Here is a 9,130-nt window from a genome sequence, read left to right as displayed (position 1 = left end):
CCCGCCGCGAGGCGGCTCCGTCCGGGGGCGCCCCGCCCGGCCGCGTTACAGCGCCTCCCTGCGGCCGCAACGGGCGCTGAGGGTCCGCCCCCCGCAGGGGACGGCGCTCAGCGGCGGCAGCAGGTGCCCGGTGCGCGGCCGCTACGTCGGGCGATTTTGCCTCAAATTCCAGTGCCGGCGCACCTCGTCCTGGGAGAAAGAAAGTCCCCACCCCACAATCCAGAGCTGAGGTCTCTGAGCCGTATCCTCACGCGCCCCTGGCCAGCAGTCTTCAGGACTCCTGCTAACACGGGACTCCATAGACGTACACCTGATCTCGACGGCTTCTTTCACCCGAACACTGCAGCACGGCGCCTGCGAGCACCACGGGGCGCCTGAGCGGCGGAACCTGGACCTTTGGTAAGCCCACAGAAAGGAACCGCTGGGGAGGAGCGGCAGCCTGTTTCTGTCGGATCTCTGTCTCCTAAGCCACACTGGTTGGTGTGGAAGAACACCAGGTCCCACCGAGTTAAATGTAAATGCCGTAAATCAAAGATTGTCTTGTGTCACAAATTCCATGTAATGCCCTGTTCTCCATAGGCATTTGAAAACGTGAGGCTTCCTTTGCAAGCACCTATTTTCTGACACTGCAAAATGTCACGGAAAGTTCAGTTACAAAACAGTGGAAGATGCCTACAAATGCTGACTGTTATTCATATTCTTAAAGAACTACCGCTTCGGAGCAAGTGAAAAATAAGTTTCATAGCTGGAAAACAAAACACGAGCAAATACATGCAATTCATCATCTAAAGAATTTAAATAATTCAAGGCAGATAATTCAGCTTTGATCTTCAGACTGTAAAAGTCAACATTTCCTGAGGTGTTCTCACAGCCTTCAGGACACTCTTGAGTTCATCTGTCTGCGAGTCTGCTTCAGGGTGTGGTGAAGCACTGCAATGAAGCCAATGGCTGCAGTGGTAGGGGTGTTCGGAGACTAGTAAACAGGGATATTAAACTGAAATAGTACTGCTTTCATTAATTTTTCAGGCTCTGTGACATACCTTATAGCTTTTGGCTGTAGCTAATCAAATTGAATGTTCATATAAGTTCTGACTTACGGCAACAAGTTCCTAAAAATGTCTTGTTTTGCCTTTTTAAAATAGCATTTTGTAATGCAAGTACATTAGAAAGAGTCGTTGCTTTGAGGGATAGAATGCATCTTGTGAATCTATTTACTCCTATTATTAGGATCAACCTTGGACATATTAACCTTAGAGGGGATAGTTTTCCTCTTTGGCAGACAGACACTGTCATTCTTGGTTGGTTTTGTTTTCAGGAGGGCAGTTCAAGTACTAAAGATTTCTTTACAGAGAATAAAATCTACTGCACATTTGATGAATGGGAGCAAGACAGATATTCAGTGACTTTGAAGCTGCTTCACCAATTTACTTCTTCTGTAGTCTGAAAGCCATTGGGCTAAAGGGAAAGTTCAAAAGTTAAATATAAATGGCAGCTTTGAAAGAAAAGGGGCAGCTGTTGTTGAAGAGTTATGGCTGGCCTATCCTCATTAGGACATGGGTAGGCTGTCTCTCGGAAGAAGTACTTATGTGGATGCCTCTCTGAATGCTGGCAAGGACAGCTGCTTATTTGGAACAATCTAGTGTAAAATCATGTCTCTACAGCATTTCTTCTGAACTGAGAATGTGTTTTACAGTGCCTTATGTTTAGTATTTGAAGACAACCCTCACAATCAACTACCATATTGCTAGTGAGCACCTCTCTCATTCCCAGCACTGTCACTCTACTAACATGGAATACGTGTCTCCTCAAAGTAGCAAATGTATCCATGCCTTGTGTCCATGCACAGTCCGCATCAATCATTATTACAACAAAATCCATTGGCAGGGGTTTGTACTGATTGCTGTAAGCCATTGCCTCAAAGTTTACCATGACTCCCATACTGCTTACACAACCTGTTCGCTCCTTTAACTGGCACATACATTCTTTCAGAATATCAGGATTTCCTAGCAAGTAGCATCTTGCTATGCTGTAATTCCATCAGTATCAACGGCATTATTCTCAGCTAGTACTTACTGTGCATAAGGGCATCAAAACCTTGGTATTGGCCAACGTGCTTTAGGATAAAACAGAGGCGGTAAGACACAATCTGCTCACGCTTAATCCTTGCTCTGGCAGGTAAGGCTAAAAGCAAACATCAGCTGTTCTTCTGTGTTCCCAAGGTCTTCCCTGAATATCTGCCATATGTGACATTCTTAAAATTCTCTCTGCTGTTACTGTCTCCTGGGCCTCTGAAGCCTGGCTTTGCTGTCTAATTGGAAACAAACCCTTTGTCAGGCTTTCAGAGGAAGTGGAATGTACAAACCTCACACCACGCCTCAGCCTGCAACTGCGTTGTCACGGGAGGATTCGTACTTGGCGGTGGGGATACCGCTAACCATGGACGACTTCACCATGCAAAATGCTTATTAACTGCTACTCCCTGGAAAGAAAAGCCAGCCAGCTTGAGTTCACTGAAGACCTGGAATACTTCTCATGATTTCCAAGACAGAAACCTTTATTTTGCCTGAATGGGGCAAAAGAGTGTCTAGGGAGATCAACATCCAAACAATTTCTCCAGAGCACATTCTCCATCTCTTCTTTTATCTGAACTGAATCTGTCTTACAAGTTAGTCATCCAGCCTGTTACACCGCGAAAGGTTACAGACTGCATATAAACATGTTTAATGAAGCTGAATACTGCAAGTATAAGCAGCAAAACCATTTTGTTTATTTAACATTTACACACACTCGAGTAAAAGCTTCTTAAGTTTGGTTGGCTAAGCTTGTTTTTCAAAGGGACCTAGAAGGCTGAAAAAATTAAATAAAATATGCATAACAACACAATCATTCACGTTAACATTCTAGTTTAGTAAATGATTAATTTTCCTTTGAGGAAGAAGTGGTGTTAAAACAACTCCAGTCTAATATCTAGTAGTAATTTTACAGTCAACTAAAAATTCCGGATTATATCAGCATCATGCATATGTAACACAGGAAAAACTTTAAAAGGAAATCTGAATAAAAACACGCCTATTTGAGTATTTGAATACAGATTCAAGCTAGCAACCCTCCATAACTGACTTGCAGATATCTGTCTGTGTAATAAGGAGGTCACAAGAGGCTTCTACTGACATTACATGACTGATCTGGAAAAGCAGGATAGTGACACGACAGCACCACAAAAGAATTATTCTGAAATAAGCTGGCTGTGGTTGGGAAGGGTCATACAAACTCCAAGAGGATGATGAGAGATGCAGTATCTTTTTAAAAAGCCATGACTAGAAGCTCTGTTTTGGACAACCAGATCCTGGCCATCACAGATGTTTTAGATGAGCTTTGAACACTGGTTTGGTGGTGGTGTGGGGGTTCACACTGACAGAGCTCTCTATCCTGCTCGTTAATAAAGGTTGCAGTAACAAAAAGCTTTACCCGGATGGGAGCTGTGTGAGCAGCACTGGAGAAAAAACTGAAACCTTCTGCAGAAGGTCCGCCTTCTCACACTGGCTCAGAAGACAGGAAACTGGACCTTTCCTCTTGGGGAAAATGAACACCACTATGGGGAAGCCTGGTATGGCTTAAAAGAGCAATCGTGAATGCCTGAGAAGAAAACAACTTACTGCAAATTTTATTTCATGGCTACAACAGAGAGGGAAATTCATATCTTAGGAAGGGAGGACTTTCCATACGCATAGCAAGAAGCTGAGTTATCTTGTGATCCTGTGAAAGCAGAAAATACAGAAACAAATGCAGATGTTAGGATAGAGAAACCAGTTCCATCTAGGAAACAAATCACATGTTCTGAAAGGAGTGTGTTATGCCAGTTATTCTGCAGTCAGAAACTCTGTAAATCTGATAGATGAACTTCTATTTCCTAATACAAGCTTATGGAGAGTTGTATGACTCTTTCAACGCTTATGCAGTTCAGCTGAATTTAACCAAGGACCACATTTTCGGGGAGCAGTGAGACAGAGGAAGAGATTAAAACTTCTGAATTTTTTTTACATTAACTTTAATTTAATTAAATTATTACATTAATTATTAAATTAATATTAGTTAATATTAAAAAAATATGGGCATTTGCAACCTCATGTTACCAGTGCATCACATAAAAAAGAATTTGCCTCGATCCTAAGCGAACATATTGTTTCAAAGACCATGGAACAGGTGAGCTGAGGGAAAGAAGGAGAGAGTTGTGGGTTCACAGTTTTTCTTTAATATTAATATTTTGCACTTCTGTAATCCCTTTCATCTAAAATTTCAAAGCACTCTACAGACATTAATGAATTAAGCCTCACAGCGGTCCTGAGAGAAAAGGTGATGATTGAGAGACTGGAATTCAAAGAGATGAATGGATAAAAGTGGTAAATGGCATTCCTAAAATATCAAGCAGTGCAGAGCATATGGAAAATCTGCCATTTTCCTCTATTTCCACTATTTATAGCGTATGCACCTGCAAGGCAATTCACTGTACTGCAAAAAATTGTTATGGAATGTTTACAGTCGTTTACAACTACTTAACTACAGACAAAATCTGTCTGTATACTGTTTTATCCTGCAGCAGAAACAGACAAGGAATAGATCAGATTGCAATAAACAGATTGTTTTGAGCATGTTAAATTTACAAACGCAACAGATTTTCCAGAGCACATTTGTATTGAAATTGATTTGCTTTACAGATTAAAAAGTTCAGGACTGTACTATCACCTGGAATTCTGTTATTTATTCTGGTGCTACTGATAACACATTTTGATTTGCCAGCCAGGATGCTTGGCATTCTCCTCAACCTAGCCATGAATCCAAGCAGGCAGAGACGGTCTGAAAAGGCTCCTGACTTACACCTTTGTTAACCATCTCGATGGGGGGATTGAGTGCACCCTCAGTAAGTTTGCAGATGACTCTAAGTTGGGAGGGAATGTTGATCTGCCTGAGGGGAGAAGGGACCTGGATAGACTGGATCAATGGGCCAAGGTAAACTGCATGAGTTTCAATAGGGCTGAGTGTCAAGTCCTGCATTTTGGTCACAACAACCCCAGGCAACCCTGCAGGCTTGGAGAGGAGTGGCTGGAAAACTGCTTGATGGAAAGGGACCTTGGTGTACTGATGGACAGTCGGCCGAATGTGAGCCAGCAGTGTGCCCAGGTGGCCAAGAAGGCCGATGGCATCCTGGCTTGTATCAGGAATGGGGTGGTGAGCAGGACCAGCAGGACCATCCTGCCCCTGTGCTCGGCATTGGTGGGGCATTGGTGAGGCCTCACCTCAAGTGCTGTGTTCAGTTTTGGGCACCTCAGTACAGAAAGGACATGGAGGTGCTGGAGCAGGTCCAAAGAAGGGCAACAAGGCTGGGGAAGGGCTTGGAGAATATGGCCTATGAGGAGAGACTGAGGGAGCTGGAACTTGGGGCTGTTCAGTCTGGGGAAAAGGAGGCTGGGTGCTTATTGCTCGCTTCCAATACCTGAAAGGTGCTTACAGCGAGAGCGGGGTTGGTCTCTTCTCACTGGTGACAGGTGACAGGACGAGGCAAAGTGGCCTGAAGTTTCACCACGATAAATTTAGGTTGGATATCAGGAAAAATTTCTTAACAGAAAGGGTTGTTAAGCACTGGAATAGGCTCCCCACAGAGGTGGTTGAGTCATCATCCCTGAATGTGTTTAAAAACTGTTTGAATGTGGTGCTCAGGGACACGATTTAGCAGAGGGCTGTTAGAGTTAGGGTAGGATGGTTAGGTTGTGGTTGGACTTGATGATCTTGAAGGTCTTTTCCAACCCAAGTGATTCTATGATTCTATAATTCTGTGATTCTATGATTCTTAGCTCTTCATCACAGTAAGTGAAAATTGTTAAATATTTTGGCCCAATGAATCAAGGCCAAAGTAGATGAGCCAGGTCAGGCTACATATCGGTGAAAGATCTGAAATACCTTAATTAAGACCAGTCGAGTCAGATAAATGCTCAGCTGCTCTGAACCAAACCCAATCTGAGCACAGAGACCACAGAACAAGGAAGGTGTCTTGGCACTCAGTGGAATGGAGGCAAGGAAAATGCACAGTATGCAGTACATTAAGATGCACTTGCTTCTGTATGGCCCAGCCAAATTCCTATGCCTTTGCTAACCTGACAAGTTTTGCATATAGTTTTCTTGTTAGCTAGCTGTCATGGTTTTGTGATTTTTTTGGCTTTCGGTATTCCACATCATAACATCATGTGGGGCACTGGGTCTTTAACTGTTAATGCTCAAGTCCTGGGTACCTGCCCTGAAGAGAAGAAGAACTACATTCCCCAGGGGACCTTGCGGTCAGGGAGAGGAGGTTTAACTCCTGGCAAGGTCACTTTAGTTCTCTTTCTCGCCTGCCCTTCGTCGTGGACACTGCTCCCGTCTCCCTGCTGCTCAACTGCACTGCGCATCTCACCTCAGCGTTGTGGTGAGGCCTATCCACCTTTCGGACATTCTCTCTCTCATTATATTTGATTTATTAGCTTCCATTCTGATTATATTGTATCATAGTGTGTTATCTTGCATTCCGATAACATACTTAGTAAATTAGTTTGTTTCTCCTCAGATCGGTGCAGCTGTTTTAATTATTTTGGGGTCCCCTGTTTCCTTTTTTTCCGGAGGTGAGGATCTGCGGATCCCTCCGCCCCGCTCGTCACGGAACCGGGCCGAACCAGCCCGTAAACCGTTGACACTAGCAGAATTTGTCCTAAAGGATGTGAAATCACATGCAGTAATAAAAATGGTATCTTCCAGGAAGCATGCAAAGCTTGGGGACACATGGGGACATGGGAATGGAGGATGTGAGCAAGTATTAACTGAATTCTTGCAACTTTCCTCCCCCTTTCATATTTTGATTGGTCACAGATACATTCTCATTCTCAGTTCTCCAAACTGTAAAATGTCATAAGCAGAACAAGGGAAATTGCCTTCCATAATCTAGGAAGAATTTGTGCTGTAATCATTTAATGAGAGATCTCTCTTGATGTACAGCTTTCATTCAATGGAAGAGTCAACAGCCATGTTAAATACATGTAATTTCCTAGCTCAAAAGCTCTTGCTGTCCTGGGGTATTTGGAAATAAACTTCTTTGCAATTCTGATTTTTTTTTTTTTTAAGGGTTTGGGGTGGGGCTGTTTTGTAATTGATTATTCATACTCTGAATAGAGGTAGAAAGCTACAAATATCTGCTTACAGAGAAAAAGAGAGAACAGGTTTGCACCAATCAAGAAAACCTGGACTGAAGAAGTGAAATCTCATTTCACACTCTCTGTAAAAAGCAAACAGGTAAACAGATTGCGAAGTATAGGCACACATACACCTCATGTAATTTCATCTTCTGTTTGCATTAAAATAGGCAGACTTTTGTACTCTGTATTAATTGTCTGTTACTGGGCCAGAAAGAGTCACAAAGATTTGGTCATTCTCCACAGCTGAATAATTTAGACGTTCTATTGATGTATGAGAAAGACAACTATTCAGCACATGTATCTTTAGTTGCCAAGTATGAGTAAGCAAAACTATGTCCCAGAAAATACTATATACTTTTTAACATCTTTTGAAACAGAGCTGCTTATGCACTAGCAGTTCTTCATCAACAGAGTCTGATATTTTTTTCATGTAAAAACTCTAACTAACAGTTTTAACAGCAACAAATAAAATTGTTTGGTCAAGACACCACTTACCCCAGTCTAACAGAGCTCAGAAGACCATGGCCTCCTGCATCAGCTCAGCAGACTCTTTAATCCAGACCTAGAAGCACTGAAGGTGGAACAATCTCAGGTCTCAGCTGCAGTTACTTTGTTCTGATGCATGGAGGTATCTTTGGAGAGTTCCAGTGTTGAATTCTTCCCTTAGACCACAGAAGCGTGGGTGCTTAAACTCCACATCTCCAAATAATGTCTAATCCAAAAGGAAATGTGTAAGGAAGCCCAAGGATGGCCAGTTCTATCCTCATGACAGCAGTGGCTTATAAACAATGTGTCTGAGTTTCCTTTGTCAGCTTGCAACACGTTCTTCCTGTGCTGTCTGTAAACAACAAAGAGTTTTTACCAAATTTATAAATCCAAACATTTAGATACTGTGAAGATCAGAGTTACAGCTTAAAAACAGTGAGTAACACCTTTCTTTTTTCATGTTACACATTCAAATCCAAACTAATTCCACATTTTACGTATCTACTCATTTACTACTAACACTGGCATCACTGTTATCCCATATTTGTAGGGAGATGGTAAATGTGGATTGCCTTTGCTTGTATTACTCACTCAGACAGTGAATGCTTAATTACAGTTTAAGTATTTCCATGATACTGGCACTACCAAGTTCAAATACCTGTTCTAAAATACAACTGATGCTAGAAGTTCTGCTCTCTCAGGTGTCCCAGACTGGCCAAGCAGACTCAAGGAACTCAGACATCCACTGTAGAACCTTCTTTATGGGAACTGCATACAGAGACCAGGTAACTTAGATCATGCCTCCCTTCCCCACTTCCCAATTTCTGTTTTTTTGGGTGTCGTTTTTTTCTTGTTTTCCTTCGTTTTCTAGGCTGGGAAAAGAATTGAGCAAAGAATGTCTTATGACTGTTGACCTGAGACAGTCTCCTGGACATAATCTGACAGCAGGGAGCAGCAAGTGCTTTTCAAAACCAACGAAGCAAGAAAATGCTGCTGACTAAGCTACTGTGAGAGATATGGGGGAGACAGATAAAAAGGTGGAGGAGGACTGATGAAACTACACCTTAACCTCACACCTAACATTCTCCTAAAAGAAAGCAACATATTTTCAAGGCCATCACTTTATGACAACTCTACCTTAACTAATCCTCATCAAAAAACAGACACTTGTCTGCAGTCAGCTGCCTTGCTTACCCCATGGCTGCAGGGTTTTTGCACATGGTGCTATGCAGCTTTGGATTATAATGGCCTCTGGTAGCTTTGAAAAACAAGACGGCATTTTTACGAATTTGTCTCAGTTGATGTTCTTCATCTACTGGGGATACATCTTTTCAGTAGAAGGCCATTGCCTGGGACACAGAAATGCTGAAACGCTTGCATGCATAACTGAGCCCCTGCATTCCCTAAATAAAACCGTCTCTGCACTA

The 9,130-nt window shown here is 42.7% G+C and overlaps 1 long non-coding RNA gene across 1 annotated transcript; it reads right to left on the bottom strand.

Moving 5' to 3' along the window:
• Window positions 1–2,737: 2,737 nt before the first annotated feature.
• LOC122170435 lies at window positions 2,738–8,775 on the bottom strand. The gene is made up of 2 exons (XR_006171763.1): window positions 7,713–8,775; window positions 2,738–3,756 (listed from the first exon to the last, which is right to left on the bottom strand). It is a non-coding gene; the product is annotated as an uncharacterized LOC122170435 (long non-coding RNA).
• Window positions 8,776–9,130: the final 355 nt, after the last annotated feature.

The sequence above is a fragment of the Centrocercus urophasianus genome, unplaced genomic scaffold (assembly GCF_019232065.1).
Source record: "Centrocercus urophasianus isolate 14NV4802_14NV808 unplaced genomic scaffold, USGS_Curo_1.0 seq_7, whole genome shotgun sequence".
Classification (NCBI taxonomy): Eukaryota; Metazoa; Chordata; class Aves; order Galliformes; family Phasianidae; genus Centrocercus; species Centrocercus urophasianus.
Note: the sequence above shows the minus strand (reverse complement) of the source record. Positions and strands in the feature narration are given on the sequence as shown.